General features: G+C 23.6%; 1 protein-coding gene across 4 annotated transcripts in view; it reads left to right on the top strand.

The window, feature by feature from the left end:
• The window catches only part of LOC126895371 (neuropeptide CCHamide-1 receptor-like), a 39,900-nt gene that overhangs the window by 1,282 nt on the left and 19,417 nt on the right, over window positions 1–19,201 (top strand). For 2 of the 4 annotated variants that reach the window (XM_050667173.1, XM_050667174.1), the window contains exon 2: window positions 9,900–9,970. The exons of 1 other annotated variant lie outside the window; for it this stretch is intronic. The gene's annotated coding sequence lies outside the window, so the exon portion shown is untranslated. Of the gene's footprint in view, window positions 1–9,293; window positions 9,364–9,419; window positions 9,514–9,899; window positions 9,971–19,201 lie in introns of all 4 variants that reach the window. One more of the 4 variants, XM_050667175.1, reaches the window with a different exon arrangement.

Genomic DNA, 19,201 nt, shown 5'->3' with positions numbered 1-19,201 from the left:
TAACAGAATCATGTTCTTTGGATTAAGTATTAAAATAATATTGAACAATATTGAATAATGAGTGCACAATTAAATATCAAATTCAAATATTAAGATCTCATTAAATTTACTTGGGAATTTAAACGAGCATTTTTGCAATGTAACACTGCTGTCCTCGTAGAACGTCTTTTTAGTACTGAAAGCCATGTATTTGATAAAAAAAAGGAGCTCTATATCTAAATTTTGAGAGGACTTTAAACTTCTTCTTTTTATGTCTACCCGTTTTCGGGTGATGGATACCAGATACCCAAAGGTCACCTAATATTACTAGGGAAGGGATAAGTGCAGTGGTTTCCCGATGCCTTCTTCACTTGGAACCTGGAGCTTTTGCCATTATAAAACGCACGTATAGTCATCCATCCGTACACTACGGCAGCAGGTGTGGCTAAACACTAGGGTTTTGTTAACATCTAGTGTGTCCACCGCGTCATTTAGTATAAAAATTTAATAATTATTTAATTGATGTTTAACAATAAAATCAATCTACTAATTCAAATGTTTACTTTCAGATCTAATTATGGATTTTTAATAAAATTTATATCTATATTTAATAATATAACAATATATATATTAAATTATCTATTTATTATTTTGAGGTTATACTATGAAATTCGAAAAAAAATTCTTTATATTTTTTATGATAGATAGTTGAAATTTATATTTTCTTAAAATAAAAATAACTTTTTTATGAACAGTAAAAATTTGTACTTGCTTACTTAATTTAAGTTAAAAAGTTACTATTGTTTTTTTAAATAACTAGTATCTTGACTGAGTTAACTCTTAAAACTAAGTAACTTATAATTTATCCTAATAGCTCACCATCTCGGAATCAATTCTCACATACCCTCAAAACTTGTTGTATTATTTTTGCAAAATCCTCTTAAAAAAAAAAAATAATAAATAATAATAATAATAATGATTTAAGTGTTAGTTATAAATATTTAATTAAAATTTTTGTATCTATTAACGACAAATATAATTTTAAGTATATGAAAAAGAAGGGGGTTGTCCTTACTAAAAAATTTGTTCTAAAGCCAATAACATGATAAATTAAAATTTTTATTTTATGATTGAAATAATAATCAACTAACGAAGGTCAGAATAATCCATTTTTACAATTTTGATACAAATTTCTCTAAGCATAAAAAAGTACACAACTATTTTATAATTTTTTATTATTTCTCTGTAAAAATTACAATACAAAATATTGATTATGAATTTTATACTAAATTAAGTTTCTATAATATGTATTTATATTTATATTATACTTATAAATCATAAAACTAGTTATCAGAATATAATTAAGAAAATAGAAATTGATGTTGATTATTGAATAATCCAACATTTCCTTCTAAAAATTAAACACTATCAACAGATAGTGTTATAATAGCTTATTATTCTATCTACAGATTTTCATCAAGCTTTTTTATAATAGTTTTTTTTTTACACTGTTAGATATCACTTATTATTTAAAAATAACTATAAAATAAATAATATTAATAATAAATAATACTTAGACCTCTCTTTCAGTCGTACACTTAAAATAGAAGTTAAGACAATGTAGTGAAAGACGGGAATAGGTTCCCTTCCAATACCTTTATTGATATTTTTGCAAAATTTTCATAAAAATGACAATATTTTAGACACGATATATATAACAGTTAAATTAAAAACTTTTGGAACTAACTAACATGAAAAAATTAATCACACTAATTTTGAATATTAAATTAGTCATAACAGGCATCTATTTGTAGGTTAATTTAATGTGGTACTATATACTTTAATTTATTAAAATGTATTAAAGGTTTTAAATATTTTTAATTAGAAAAAATTCATTTATAAGCCTTTTTAAGCTCTTTAGTATCATATATTTATATCAGTATAAATAAAAATAGTTCAGATAGTGCTCCCGGGAAGTTTTTTATCATAAAGATTTTTTATACCTTAAAAGGTTACGAAAAATGATATCGTTAAATTTTGAACACAAGGATAGAATTTTAAAACTTTCATGGCACTATGGAATAAGATTATAGTTGATAGTTGATAAATATCGTTAATAGTTGAAGTACACCAAAACATAGTGACAAGTTGTCATATAATCACGATGGGTGACTTTATACAAGAACGTTGCCCATATTTTATAAACTAGGAGAATATCATTTTTAAAGGGTATAAAATACAAAATTCACAAGTCCATTTAAGATAGAACAAGCAAAAAAAAAGAATTTATGGTTAGGTTAAATTAAAGGGACTTTATTAACTAAAAATGAACATTAAGTATTATATAAGTAAATATTAGGCGAATAATCGAACGGTCAAAATACCTCGTCTGTAATAAAAGGTGATAGAGAGGCAAAAGGAAAAAAATAAGACATTACTAAAAATTATTACACCTACACTTCTATATTTAGAGAATACGAAGAACTTTTTCGGGTACCTGCATGTCGTCAAGCACCTCTTACCGCAAAATCACGGCGGGTATACACCCCGGAATAATATGAAATACGTCACTTCATTGTAATGAGTACACTACCCAGTACACTATAATAAATAATATTCGTAGCATAGTTACCAAAAATAAATGAATACTAAAAGTACAAAACATATAAATATGACGAGAGGTTCTGAGACCTCTTTCACCACACAATGGGATATCTAAAAACAATAATAAGGGCACCAACAAAACATTAAAAAAATTCTGCAACATACGCTTAAGGTATGGCGCAATCAAAAGTAATATGACTCGGAGCATTATATAAAAAAAAGGTAGCACGTGGGGTCGCAGCACAGTATGGACGTAATATAGTTGGGACAAGTATAGATGATATCTGACAGTGATTAAAATCACTATCATAAGAAATGCTTCGATGCAAATCTGTAGATAGTGTTTAACTGTAAGAAATTAGTAAATTTTTTCAAAAGCAACAATAACTTTTATTCCCATGATTTTATCCCGAATAATTATTTGATTTATAATTATAATATATGAATAAATAATAATTATAGTAATTAAATTTAGTATGATATTGATATTCAATAATTTAATATTGTAATTTTTACGGAAATATTATTAAAATAATAAAGTAAATGTATATTTCTTTACTTTTAACGCGTATAAAAATTTAAAAAGGCTTGATGTAATATTTTTGTTACTTATAACAAAGTTATAAGTTTTATACATTGGGCTACAAGGACCATTCATCAGAAACAAAAATATACTTTTTGCATTGCTTTCAAATGAGTAATTAGACTTTTTCTATCACTTCTAAGTTTTAATATTATTAAAAAATAAGTAATTACAAATAAATTAATAATTAAGATCAAAAAAAAAATTGTTTTAAATTAATACTTATTTTGATTTTTAATATGTTAAAAATAAGGAAAATGACATATTTAACCTATTTTTTTAATCCATTAAAGTTTATTTTTATGAAAATTTATAGTAAAAAAAAAATTATTTAATACAATAACTTATGGTGATGTCAATTTGCTAGTTTGAAATTGACATCATTAAATAGGAAATTTTATGAGAATTAAAAAAATTGTATCGTTAAGATTAATATGAAGTCAGGAAATTTTATAATAACTTATAATTATGTATAGTAAATTTATCAAAAATGCTCAATATTTTTTTGTTTTTTTATAGTAATAGAAAACTTAAATAGAAATAATAGTAATCATTTCCTAGTAACTTTTGGTGTTTAAAAAGATTCTACAATTGAAATATGAACCAAATTAATTTTAAAGATTTACTTTAACTAAATAAACCTATAAAAAAAAAAGTTGTAAAAAGATTTACTCAATTGAGCGTATTATAAAATTTCATTATAATTGTAAAAATGCATTGTTAATTCAGGAGAAACTGACAATCATTTTTTTTAGAAATAATTTATATAGCAATATGTTACCAAAAATTTGGAATATTATAGTCTAGTAGTAGCACATATAAATAGAGTAAAAAAATTATTAAATGACAAAGTAAAATGATTTAATTTTCTATATAATAGAACTAGATACTAATTTTAATTATTTGACTTATCGTTGAAAAAAGTAAGTCAGCTTTGCATCGAATCTAAAACCTAAAATATAGGAAAAAAATTTTAATATGAATAAGAAATTTCTTCTTTCAAGGGGCGACTACAGTGATGGGATCCTTGATCTTTATTGAAGTTATTGAATCTCAATGAGATAAAACTCAAATGAGTTAAAAATTTATTCTAATTCAAAAAGAATTAAGAAAAAAATGCTTTGCCATACGCGGTTTGGAACCTTGTACCCTAAGCGCGTAAAACACAAATGTTACCGACTCGGCAACCGTAAGTCGCTTCCGTAAATTGAAAAAAATGACAATTTAAGCTAATTAAAATTTCAAAGTTATTTTTCTCGACTTAAAAAGAGCAAAAAAATTTAAATCAATTTAATTTTCTATGCTATATTAATTTTATTTATATAATATTTATGAAAATCAGTGTACTCCCCTTGTCAGTTATTTTAAAATAAAATAATATTCAAATCTCAGAATTTTAACACAAATAATAGCATATTTTTGAATGACGGTAGTCATTTTCACAATGATGACAAATCCAGAGGTCAAGTTTTTTTTTTTCAAATTTAAGTATATTAAATAAGCTTTAATTTAATATATATATATATAAGTATAAGTATTTCCGGAACACTTTCAAAAATAAATTTAAAATGTCTTAGTTTCAACACGCATGTTTAAAGTTTTGATCCCCATGTATAAAGGGATATGATACGATTTAAAAAATAAGTATTTCAGATGAAAAGGGTATATAAAAATTATTTATAAAAAAATAATAATATTGATTCATACATTTTTCCAAAAGTTATAGCAATATTAATTTAAAAATATAAAATATAAAATCTAGAATTTTTTCACGGAAATTATACGTTTTTCTTTAACTTTGATATCCGTTTTCATCATGAATACTAGTCTAGAGGTAAAATTTTTTTTTCAAAATAAAGTATATTACATAAGCTGTAATTTAAGGTATATATAAAAGTGTAAGTTTTTCCGGAACATTTACATAAGTTAAGATGAAAAAGTTCTACTTTCTATATGCAATTTTAAAGGTTTGAAAGTCCCTTGTATAAAGGGAAATGATCCGATTTAAAAAAAAATGTTCAAATGAAAGAGGTATATATAAAGTATTTGTCATTAAAGAATAGAATTAATTCATGCATTTTTTAAAAAGTTATAGCAACATAATGATAAAAAATATAAAATATAATATCAAGAATTTTTTCATAAAAATAGCATATTTTTGCATACGGTAGTCTTTTTACCATGAAGAGAAGACTCGACGTCAAATTTTTTTTTTAAATTAAAGCATATTATATAAGTTTTAATTTTATGTATACATAAAAGTATCAGTCTTTCCGGAACATTTTCAAAAGTTAAGTTGAAAAAGTTGTCATTTTGAATCCCTTCCTGTGGGCTAGTAAAGGGTCAAATGTTCACAAAAATATATTATATGATAGGTATATACCTAAGGTATTATTAAAAAAAAAATTTGATTGACTCAGTCATTTTTAAAAAAGTTTTAAGTAATAAAATTGAAAAAAGTGTCGAAAATTAGCGATTTTTATATTTGTAATTTTTTGGGGGGATTTCTCCTGTTTAAGGGGAACGAGGGAATTTTTTTCAATTTTTGAGGGTAATATCTTCAAGTTTAGTTAGCGGTCAAACGCGAAAAAGTATTATAAGAATAATAATATAAATGTCATAGAACACACAACAAAATAACATTGCTACAGACGATAATTTGCTTACCAACTCCGACATTGGTTAATTTATGACATAACCACTGCGCTAGACCCGGTGGTTAGGTGGCGACGCTCTAGCTAGACTTTAAAAGTAAGGATTGATAAGATTATAAAAAACATTGTCGGAAGTTATAAAAAAACATTTTTAATTCATATTTACTACAATGTGGCAATGCAGGTGGCGAGTAGTGCAAATGATGTTCAAGATAGAAAAAAAGCGAAGTGTACTCATAAATGGCGTTCATGAATCGGTCTGAAGTAGTATGCAACTGTTTATCTCGCACGCGCACAAACAGATCACAACTACTTATCATAATTCCTGTAGATGACAAATATAATATGAAATACGAAATACGCAATATGTAAAATATTTAAAAAATATACACAAATAAGTAGTATCTATTTGTTACATTATACCCTTCCACTGAAAAAAGTATTACAATGTAGAGGTAAAGCACACAATGATATGTACAGGCCCAACACAGTATTTTAATACTTAATAATATTTGAATACTTCTACTTAAATACTTTACAGGCTGGATGTGTCTATTAATTTTTTTTATAAATTTACTGATTAAAGCTATGACGATATAATCACATAAAAATTACTTTAAATTTAAAATTAATCGAACATTTTTAAAAATAATTGTTTTTAATACATACATGTAATTTCCTGTCAAAAATATATTTTTGTAACAAAATAAAACGCTTAACTATTAAATTTCACCAAATCTTTATAAAATAAATTAATTAACCGATTTTTTATTGTTATTTTACAGAGTTTAATGACAAATTTAATAGCATTCTTTATAAAACACATGGAAAAATGATTTAGTTGGCCTAAATGGACGATATTTGAATATATTAAAAACTATGTATAAACTATAAAAATAGTTATCTGCATTTATTTGGTAATTCTAAGAAAATATTACGAATGTTATATACGAATGTAATAAATTACAAAAAGATTTATCCATCGAAGCTGTCAAAGAATTTGCTATTTTACACTATGTTAGGTTTCACTTAGAACTCACCATAAACACAAACGGTTTAATTAAAAGAATGCGCACAACTTCAATACTTGACAACCCATCACGTAGACTCAAACGCAACTGAAACCGAGACCTTTTGACACAAAAAAAACAACGACAGCAACAAAATTATAATTAAAATATAACTTTAAGACTAATAGAGGTGTTACCGATGGATGGAATCCATTAACGTTAGGTATTAATGTTATATAATGTAATATGTCAAAAAAATTAATTTCTATTATTAGTTAGTTCTACTAATTGCATAATTATTTTGTTGCTACATTAACAAGACGCGAATTATGAAAGGCTTGGAGAGAATAGCCTCTGCAATTTTAAAATTAATCCCTTCAAAATTTTAGATAAAATGTTTATACAGAGGTTCAGTAATAAGGTAACAGATCAATTTTTTAAAATAATGATTACAATAGATACCCGTTTCCTTACTTACTGAGCACTCTATATACAATTAATTATGATTAATTTGATATTAATTGTATTATATACAATTAATTATTATATCAATATGCAATCTATCATTAAATAACGGCCGATTTATGAGATATCAGATTTATCGACACCGGCATTTTTTTTTATCCAACATTATAAAAATATGTATGTAATACTTTATTATCATAAGCCGACTTCAATTATTTATATGTTTACGAATTTTCTATTAATTTAAATATTTTCTAATACATATGTATGTGTTCAAAATTTTATGGATTGTTGTATTATTTAGAATGTTTACAGATATATGTCTACATGAAGTATATCTGTAAATATTCTATTAGTTTTTTTAATTTTTAAAACTTTTATACTATTGTATTATGTTATGATGTAATTTTCATTCATTTTTATTTTCAATGAACCTTTTTGATTCATTTTTTCATCTTTGAATTTTAGTAAATGTAAAAATAAACTTTTTGTTCGTGTTTTTATGTTAAGATTTTGTGATACATTATTAAGAGTTTCTTTAATTTGAAGTATTACCTATTAAGATGTTCTAAATTGTTTGGAAACATTGACGTAGTTAGGCATCTTCAAAATATATCTAATGATGTATAATGCTCTGTTTGATTATTGTATCGATAAGTGGAGTATAAAAAAAAATGATTAATTAAAGTATTTTATTATGGGTTATCGGTTTAATATCAGCAGTAAATATTGGAAAAAAAAGTTTATATATTAATAATTATATAAATTAAAATTTTAAAAAGAATTTGTAGTAATAAGATCCTCCAAAAATTTTGTTAATATTGCATCTATGTCTATTATTTAATAGTTAAATACTAATGGTTAACCAAAATTAAAAAATATTTTTTTCTGTATCAATATATAAATACATACAATTTTATCTATACATAAAGTTTAGAAACATACAGGTTTTATTATTAATATTTGTAGCTAACAATTATACTTTGTACTAACAAAAAAATATCAATAATTACATGTATTGAATTTTACTTGTAGAGATTTTAAATTAACTTATATTCCATCACATTAAAAAAGTAAATTTCTTACCTTGTTTTTATGATTCATTTTAAAATAAATTTAATTAATTAAGTATTAAAACTATATCATGTCAGTTTTTATTCAGCTTTCATTTAGTATTCAGGATCGATGGGTTAGAAGTTGTATAAGAAAGTTTTTAAAAGTTATTTTTTGTTAACCAGAGATCTTATTAGACACTAAACGAAGTTAAAAATATTATAATAAATAATATACATATATCAAATGTTATGTACTGTTAAGATCATGTAATGTTAACATTTAGATGCTATTCAAGAAATAAGTATATTAAGTGTTAAATTCATTATAATTTTCATAAATTATCAGTTTTAAATACCCAGAAGTACAACAAATAATTTTTTTATTTAACACGAAATTTATTATGTTAAGAAAATATTTTTTAATATACTTGAAAAAAAAAACAATTGAATAATTTGACAATAATAGTAACAGTATTCAACTATACTAATGCTTTTCATCAGATCATGACATTGATATTTAATACAATAAAATACTTATTATAAAAACAGTCTTTTGTTTCGAGGCGTAGTCAGACATGATTTATTCTGAGGGGTACATGATCTATACAAGGTCGATTTTAAATATTTTATGTTATTTTTTTTTTTATATACCACCATTAAATATGCTAAAAAACATTTAAATATAAATGCGAAAATATATAGTAGATTATATAGAATATATAATAGTAAAATTCTAAATATTTTATGTTTATGAAATGTAGTAATACCTATCGGTGGTGAAATTTGATTGATTTGAATTTTTTATCGAATTAATTATAATACAGAAAACATATTTATTCCATTTCGATATTTTTTCTACTCTTTTATAAATTTAACAAAGTATTTTAATTTTTTAAATAACTACATATTAATTCAGAGTGTTAAATTGAATTATGATTTGTAGATCTGGATAAATGTTCAAATAACTATTATTGCGAGTGTGTCTGTGTTATTGATGCGTTACAAAAAAAACTGTAAATAATAAATTTTATTGAAGTTGAAAAAAACATTGACCTTGGAATTATTTCAGTTGGCCAGTTTTAAGAGCTATTGACCATTTAATAGCCACATCTAATATAGAGAGTCAATTACAAGACTAACAGAACTCAAAGCTTATTTTTCTAGTAAATACCTCTTTATTTTTATTTCTATGATTATTTTTATATTGTTTTTATACATTTAAATATTATTTGACTTTATCTAATATTCATTAAAAATTGTTTGAAATTTTTTTTTAAATTAGTCGAGTCAATCGATTTTTGTTGAGTTTCTTTATTGAAATTATTGTTAGAATGTTTTATGATTAAAGAAAAAAAAATGTATATCGTGTATAGTTGAAGTTTTCGAATGAATTAATGTCAATTTGAAAGACCACATACGCGTAGGTGTTATAAAATGCGAACTAAGGTTTAACACGATGTCAAAAAATAATGATCAGTTTTTTACGAATAATTTCCATACCTAGCATTACATATATATATAAATATTTATTATAGTCAATTATTTATAGGTAGTGATACAATAAATTACATGGAAAATGCTGGATAATACAAAGAAGTGTTGAAACATTACGCATTTAAGGTAAAATTTTAGCCTTGAAATTATTTATCTTTTTTTAATTTCCCATTATTATTGTAGTGACTTAATATTTAAGTGACTTTAAGATCTTATATTAAATCTCTTTTTATACTATTTATAAAGCTAATCAAAAAATTTGGTTTTTTGGGTAGTTCTTTAATGAATAAAGCATATACCTTATTATTTAATACTATAACATTGACCAAGATGTAAGTTAAGAGAAACGTTAGCTGCTCTAAAAATTTCTGTAATCCTTCAATTTAAAAATAAAAGTAAATTTGTAAAGTTACAAAAAATTTTTTTTTAATGTGGAGAAAAATATATTTAATTCTCCCACCAAAATTTACAAAAAAGTTAGGATGTGGTAAATGGTGAGATTTAACTTCCACGATTTTTCCTAAATTCTGTTAATAGATTTAAAATTTAAAATTTGCATGAGAACTACTTTAATACTCAGCCAATTATTATTAATTTTTTTAATCGTCTCTTTCATCTTTTTTCCTCGCCTTACTCCTAACTATTTGGGGTTGGTCACCCTTATCCTAAGTTTCCATTTGACACGATCACCCATATCATCTACGCTCATCTTTTAAAGGGAGAAATAAATATTTTCCAGAAAATTTTTCATTTTTGAGATATTTTCTTGTCTCTGCACGCATTTGTGTTAGTACTACTAATTGTCAAAGTATATAGCAATGCTATATGTGAATAGTTAGTATGTGGTTCTGTATGTAATTGATTTTAAGAAATACTGAATTCGTCTTCTTGCACTGTCTTACCCTAGTTTTGTGATCCTTCAGAGTTTATTGAAATTGGTCAATAGTGATAATGTAGTTATTTTTTAAAACTAACGTTAAATTAAAAAAATTATATTCATATAATTAATAAACAATATTTATTCAATTAATAACAAATAATGATGGCTAATAAATATTAAGTAGGGTGATGGAAAACGACGGAAACATTAATGTTTGAAATCGCATAACTCTTTTAAAAATTTTTTTTTTCATTTTCAGGCTACGTCATTTAACTTTTATTAAAATACAAAAAAAGGATTCTTTTAAATCTAACCACTTTTGAAATAATAATTTTTTTATTTTCCTCATTTAGTTATATATTTTTCAATTTATCTGTTATAAAATATTTTTTTAATCTTCACTTTTGTGTAATAAAGATGTTAGCTTTATTTTAGTTTCGATGAGAAGCTGAGAAGGTATTAATTTTATCATGATGTGTTTTTTTTTTTATGTCTATTGCCACTTTTTCTCAGCTCTCACTGGACCGATTTCTTTCAAAAATACGTCAAAAGATCACAAATTTTATCTAGTTGAAGAAATTATCCTTAAAAATTGAAAAAATGTTCCTCGTTTCCCGCAAATGGGGGAAATCTCCAAAAAAATTACAAATTTAAAAATCCATAAATTTTGTCATTTTTTTCACTTTTTTTTCTTAAAACTTTTTTAAAAATAAACAAATCAACATAATTTTTTTTTATACTAAATCCTTAGACATTTTCCTTTCATTTGATATAATTTTTTTGAAAATTTAACACTTAACTTGCTCATTGGGGGGGGGATTTAAAATTGCAACTTTTTTACAAAAACTAACTTTTTCAACTTAATTTTTGAAAATGTTCCGGAAATACTGCGTCCTTTAAACATATATTAAATTAAAACTTATGCCATATACTATAAAATGAAAAAAAAAATTTGTCCTGACACCTTATCTTCTATGAGTATATTGCCACCGAAATTAAACAAAAAATGTAATAATTGCAAAAAAAATTGCTCTTATCGGGATGTTTTTTGTACTTAAAACTATCATAACTTATTGAAATATTAACAAATAGTTATAATTTTTTTTATATTCAAATACTAAGTATTTTCCTTTCATTTAACATAAATTTTTTAGCTTCGATGCGAAGCTGAGAAGTTATTAATTTTACCATGTGTTTTTTTTTTGTATCTGTTGCTACTTTTTCCCAGCTCTCACTGAACCTATTTTGATGAACAATATGTCAAAAGATCACAAATTGTATTTAGTTGAAGACATTACCCTTAAAAATTGAAAAAATGTTCCTCGTTCCCGCAAATGGGGGTAATCTCCAAAACAATTACAATTTTTCAAATCCATAAATTTCGTCTTTTTTTTCACTTTTTTTTCTTAAAACTTACATAATTTTTTCAAAAATAAACAAATTAACATAATTACTAAATACATTTTATATAACTCTTTCATTTAACATACTATTCATTTAAGTTGAACAATTTTCCTTTATAGAGGGGGTTTTCAAAACTTAAAATATACGTATAAAAAGTAGAACTTTTTCAACTTAACTTAAAAAAATAATTTTTGCACACAAGTTAAGCTTTTTCAATTTTGAAAATATTCTGGAAATATTGATATTTTTATTTAATCTTACATTAAACCTTATATTATTATTTAGAATAAAGTTCATAAGACATAAGAAGTTAAAAATATTTAAATTTTTTTGCTTTTTTAAAGTCAAAAAAGTAACTTTAAAATTTTAATTATCTTAAATTGCCAATTTTAATAACCGCGAAAGCGATGAACAGTTGCCGAATCGGTAACACTTGTGTCATCCATGGTTAGGGTACCAGGTTCGAACCCACCTGTGGCATTTAATATTTTGCATTTTTTTAAGTTAGAAAAATTTTTAAATCATTTAATTTTTATCTCATATAGATTTATTAACTTCAATAAATATCAAGGATCCCATTACTGTAGTCTCCTCTCATGAGAAGAAATTTCTTATTCATGTTAATGTTATTTTACTATGTGTTTTTTTTTGTGACTGCGATTTATTTTTCCAACCCTTCTAACCTATTTTTTTCAAGTACCTTAAACAGCTTCATTCATACAAACAATTAAAATGATTCATTTCTAATATTTTTAATGTATTTATTGTCGAATTAGATTTGAAGTAATAAAAGTATTCAACTGCAAAAGTAAATAATTTTACTTTGTAATTTATTAATTTTTTAACTTTATTTGTGTGTGTTACTAACAAATTATAATATTCCAAATTTTTTGTAACATGTTGCTACATAAAACACAAATCTAAAAAAAAAAAATAATAAAAAACTATTGGATCAATATTTCAAAGTTTATACTTTGTCGGAAATATAAAAAAAATTTTATAATAGAAAGAAATATATGTAGCTAAAAAAGTTTAAAAAAATCACAAATAATTATTATTTTAAGCAAGATTTAAGTTTTTAAACTCGTGCTGTAAACACTCCAAATAAACAAAAAATGTCTTGTTTAAAACACTGAAAATTCATTTTTTAAACAAGTAAAAGATAAAGAACATTACTTAATTTATTTATAATTAGTAAAAATACATTATTTAAAACAATTTAAATGTTTTTATTCAATTCTTTTGTATTTATTAATTTAAATTGAATTTAATTGTCACAAAGTTAATAATTATATGTGTTTAGTATCTACTCGTTCATTGTTTATTTGAATTAATAAAATTTTGTTAAACACAATATAAATAATAAATTATATGGTAACTTAAATAAATAAAAATAGTTAACAATTATCACATTTTTTTTTCTTCATAATAATATAAAAATTTACAATAAATAGTTGTATTAATGGAAAATTAAAATTATTTAATAGGTAAATTATTTAAACAAAATTACTTACAAAAACACAAATTATACATATTATTATGCTTTTATTTAGTTATATTAACTTTATTTAAAAATTTAAATAATGATATGAATTTTGATGATTCATTAACACCTAATCTGTTCCTTAGTTAAGTATGAATAAGACCATATGTTGAAAAAAACCTTGTCTATATCCGCTGAAAAAACAGGCTTAAATAGCTGTTATACCATGTCTAATATTTTATGGCTTATTTTATTTTCTAAAACCAACTACCATGTAAGAGACTTGACAGTACTAACAACATTTTTTTAAAAAGATAATATTTAAATGAAAATCCATGAGCTTAAAAGGTGATTATTTCAGGCATAATTTTTCGGTATAAATATTGATATAATTGTAGGTTGTATCCAGTTAATCTTTATTCAAAACATTACCCAAATATCTAGGATCAAGTAAGTGAGCTAAAAAGTGATAGTTAGTCAAAGCCATTTCAAAACGGTTTATGAATAATTCTATCAAATTTCCATTGCAATTCTCAACTTCAAAAATCATTTTTAAATCTAACCAGATGAAGATAGCTTCTCTAATAGTACATAAATCAACTTTTACTCTATCTAAAGCAATTTAAATCTTTTAAGTTTACGTAGAAATTATTAAGCATTATTTTTAGTCTCCATATATTTAATCATAGAAAAAACTTTAAAATCAATAACATTGCGGTTTTTATCACACACCTTATATAATAAGTAGAAATTGTCTAAATAAAAGAATATAGTATCTGCAAAGGTTTTCCACTTCACATTGTGTGGCCTAATTAATGTTTTACCTACTTACATTTTATATTTAGAGCCCAAAAAATATGAGTTTTAAAAATATTTGATTATAGTATTAAAATGAATTTTTATACTTGGTACTTTTATATCATGCTCCAGAAAATTAAGAAGATGGGCTGAATATTAATAGATAATTATTTGTTTATTTTTTATTGTCTCAGACATAGTTCAACCATCTTGGTCATAATTGAAGCATTGTCAGTCGCAACACTATCTGTATTACAACCAAACTTCTCATGTCTAATGATAACTTTTTCAGTTATAGAGGCTAAATAGTTCTAAGTGTGACTGTTATCTATAGTATTTATGATTCCATGAGTATCAATACTCTCTAACAAATGTATACACATACATCTTTCATGTCAGTTACACTAACACAAATAAGTGATTCGTTATGATTATTAGACTAGCCATCAAGGGTCATACATACTGTTTTATCCAAGAAATAAATTTTATTGACAAAAGAGATTTGATTGTACTTTGTTTAACAACACGTTTAAGTCTATTGGAAAGACTATAACATATTAACCAGTTTTAAAAACTCAGGATTTTCAATTGAAATAATTGCAGAGTTTGTTTCAAATATATACCGAACTGTCTGAAGATAGCCCAATACATTTATTTCACCAAGTTCTTACGACAAATTTTTTTATTATATCTTTAAAGAAGCTAAACTTATAATTTCGAAGTTATGTGTCAAATGGTTGAGGATTTTGAAAGGTTCTTGGCAATGAAATAACTGTTGACTACTTAACTCAATAAAGAAAATTACAGAACATTTTACCAATCTAATATTAAGATGGACTTTTGCGTTATAAGTTAACTGCGAGTACAGAACTTTGATCATACAATACAAGTCTGCTGAAAATTCATTTTCTTAGAAGCTATTCAGAGTTTTAAATTTTTGTAAAGAGAAAAATATTAGGTTCAAAAAAATCTATAATAATTTATAATTAAAATTTTTTTTATCCCTAATGGTGTAATTCTTTAGGGTAAAATAATTTTAATTTAATTTTCTTAAATGTGAATCTCTAATTTTAACTTTATATTTGGATAGAAAAAAAAATGACAACTATTTTGAACTTACAATTTTATGTATCCGACTTCAAGCATTTTAATACATCGTGTGGGTATATAGCGTAGATAAAGTACACATTCACCAACACGAGTTGTACCCATCAGCATTTCATACTCACTCGATGTATTTAATGCTTGAAATAGACGAATAGGTTATTGGATAAATAAAATTGTTTTTTAATTTTTTATAAAATATTAATTCAAAAAATAAACAATAAATTGTCATTAATTTAATCTGTAACTATACTATTTATTATCAAATATTCGACTACAATAATATTGCAACATTAAATATTAACATAATAATTATAATTATTACTATTAAGTTTATACTAAATAAATTTGATGTTCTATATTGAATATTTTGAAAAATTAAAAAGATATTTCTCGATAATAATTTATATTAATAATTAAAAATTAGGTTTTTATAGGTAACAACAATCATAATGATAAACTCTCATAATTTTTTTTATGAGTTATATTTAGTCAATTTTTTTTTCTAATTATGTCATTATTTTTACTTTTTTTTAATTGAAGATTAAGAGTATCTTGAGATGTCAGCAAAAGACATGTTAAAGTCTGCAAATAACGATAATCACTATGTCACTGATGTTTATAGCTACCAATTACTCTTGCACATGTAGTCTATGTCTAAAGTCTCATTATTTCCAATTAAACCAACAGAGATGTAGATTTATTGCTGATAATTAATTGACATAAATTATTCATTCAGTATTTTAAATTAAAAACTTAATAACCATTCAATTATACCTTTTACTGAAAAAAATGGCATTGCCTATGAAAAAATATATTTTACACTTAGAGACATTCGGTGTATGCCTTTAAACTAACGATAAACAGCGAATTTCTATGAGTTTATTATATTTTACTAAATTTTTATTTAAATTCAATGTAATTAATAGAAAATTTCAAAAATTACATTTTCAACTATTCAATTATATGACATTAACTTTCAGGTATTCATATTTCAGTATATATATTTATATTTTTTATTAAACTGTTTTTTTTTTGTTCAAAACATGGACGCTGTGGTTGATTTATAATTCACCATTCCCAAAGTTATATTGTAAATTATCTACTAATAAGGATATTTAGGTATAATAAGTTTCTTAATATAGACGTATAATACTTATATTTCAAAGGATATTGAACGTAATTAACGTTTTAACGTAATCAATTGCATTTTGTTTTAATGTTAAGTCAGCTTAATAATTGTCTTAACTTTATCTCTTAAGCATGATGTAAATAAATAAATATATTATTATATTTCTATATTCAATTTTAACTATTAAAGTTCATAGACTAGGCTTAATCTATGAATAATAAGCCTTTTTTTATTAACCAAATTTAAAGCTCAAATATATTTAAAATAATAAAAGAATCTTTTAAAATTTTAAAGAAACCAACAAAATGCTCGACTAGAAACTTGAGGTTGAGCTATTTTAATTCATAACAAAGATTTTATTGAATGATAAAAAATTATTATTTCAAACAAAGGTATATTTCTGACGGCTTAATTAAGTTTTTTTGTGAAGGTTTTTATCAAACTAAAATACAGTTGACATTTTAAAAATGGTTTTTATTTATTGCTGTACGAAATTTTGATGAGTACCTTTTAATACATAAGTACTGAAAATATAAAATTGTTCTCTAAGGATTTAACGTAGCTCACTTATGAAACACACTCTTGGCATGACAAATCTAAGCTATTAGTTTATTATAACACTAAATTACTCAGAGGTAATAAAGCTTAAAAGATAAATTGTTTTCATTGAAAAATACCAAGAGATAAAATTCTAGAGACACTAGTATTTTTTAAGTTATTTATCAGACGTTTTATCCAGGTGATAAATTGTATTTTAATAACAATAAAATTAGATTTATTAATAAGTTATTTTAACTTCTTTTTAACGAATACTATTCATCTATGTATTTATTGAGTATTTATTTAAATGACAATCAACATAAGTAAAATGATACTAAAAATATTATTTTTTTATTTAAAAATTTGCATAGTTTTTAAATTTACTAATTTAATCGAAATTTAGTATGACACTCATTTTATATTGAGAATTTAAAATTATTGTAAAGAGAAAAAAATACCAGGTTCAAAAAATTCTACAATAATATTTAGTAAAATCATTTTTGTATTCATCTCTTCAGGGATAAAAATCATTATAGTTTTTTTAATTGGGAATCTTTATTTTTAACTTTATTTACGATAGAAATATAAAATACAAACGACTTTGTTTTTAAAATTCTTTCTATGCGATCATCCGTTTGCATTTACAGATTTTTAAAAATTTGGATGTCAAACAAAAATTTATCATTGATTTGGTTGTATAATACTGGTTATTTCGATAACAAACGATGTATTTTATCTTTTATTTAGATAGCCGTCGTGGGAAACTTTTCAGGATAACTATCACAATAAATAATTAATGGGCTATCATAACTGATTATTGCCGCCATATTGGCAGCTATAATACCGGTTGTACTGTCACCAGTATTATAAAACTAAATCAATGATGAATTTTTACTTGATATCTAAATTTTTTTGGTTGTTGTTGTCAGTTTATAAAAAATTATAAAAATATAACTGAATATTAATATTTTTTTTTCCTATTCTGCAAATGTTATTTAAACTACTGAAATCCAATAAAAAATCAATGAATTATTTGATAAAAAATTTTACGTTTTATTCATTTGATAAACCACGTATTTTTAAAATAGCTCGTGCTACATTAATTATAAAGATCATGGTAGAAAAATATTTTTTACACTTAATTTTAGCTTCGATGCGAAGCTGAGAAGGTATTAATTTTACCATGATGTGTTTATTTTTTTTTTTTTTTGTGTCTGTCACTACTTTTTCTCAGCTCTCACTGGACCGATTTCTTTTAACAATACGTCAAAAGATCACAAATTGTATCTAGTTGAAGACATTACCCTTAAAAATTTAAAAATTTTCCCTCGTTCCCCGCAAATGGGGGAAATATCCAAAAAAATTACAAATTTAAAAATCGACAAATTTTGTCATTTTTTTCACTTTTTTTTCTTAAAACTTCCATAACTTTTTCAAAAATCAACAAATCAACATAATTTTTTTTTAAACTAAAACCTTAGATATTTTCCTTTCATTTGATATAATTTTTTTGAAAATTTAACACTTAACCTGCTCATGGGGGGGGATTTAAAATTGCAACTTTTTTACAAAAACTAACTTTTTCAACTTAATTTTTGAAAATGTTCCGGAAATACTGCGTCCTTTAAACATATATCAAATTAAAGCTTATTTTATGTACTATAAAATGAAAAAAAAAAATTTGTCCCGACACTTTATCTTCTGCATGTAAACGGTTGCCGTAGTTAAAAAAAACACTATTTTTGTGTTAAAATTTTCGATTTTAGATTTTTAATTTTCAACTTAAAATGCTATAACTTTTCGAAAAATGCATGTATCAGCACAATTTTTTTTTTTTCTAAATACATTATAAGTACATCTTCCATTTGACATACTTTTTATTAAAATTAGACAATTTCCCCTTATATAGGGGGGGTTCAAACTTTGAAACATTGTATAAAAAATAGAACTTTTTCAACTGAACTTTTGAAAATGTTCCGGAAATACTGCGTCCTTTAAACATATATCAAATTAAAG

The sequence above is a fragment of the Daktulosphaira vitifoliae genome, unplaced genomic scaffold (assembly GCF_025091365.1).
Source record: "Daktulosphaira vitifoliae isolate Bord-2020 unplaced genomic scaffold, ASM2509136v1 Scaffold_1, whole genome shotgun sequence".
Taxonomy (NCBI): Eukaryota; Metazoa; Arthropoda; class Insecta; order Hemiptera; family Phylloxeridae; genus Daktulosphaira; species Daktulosphaira vitifoliae.
This window is presented reverse-complemented; position numbering and strand designations above follow the sequence as displayed.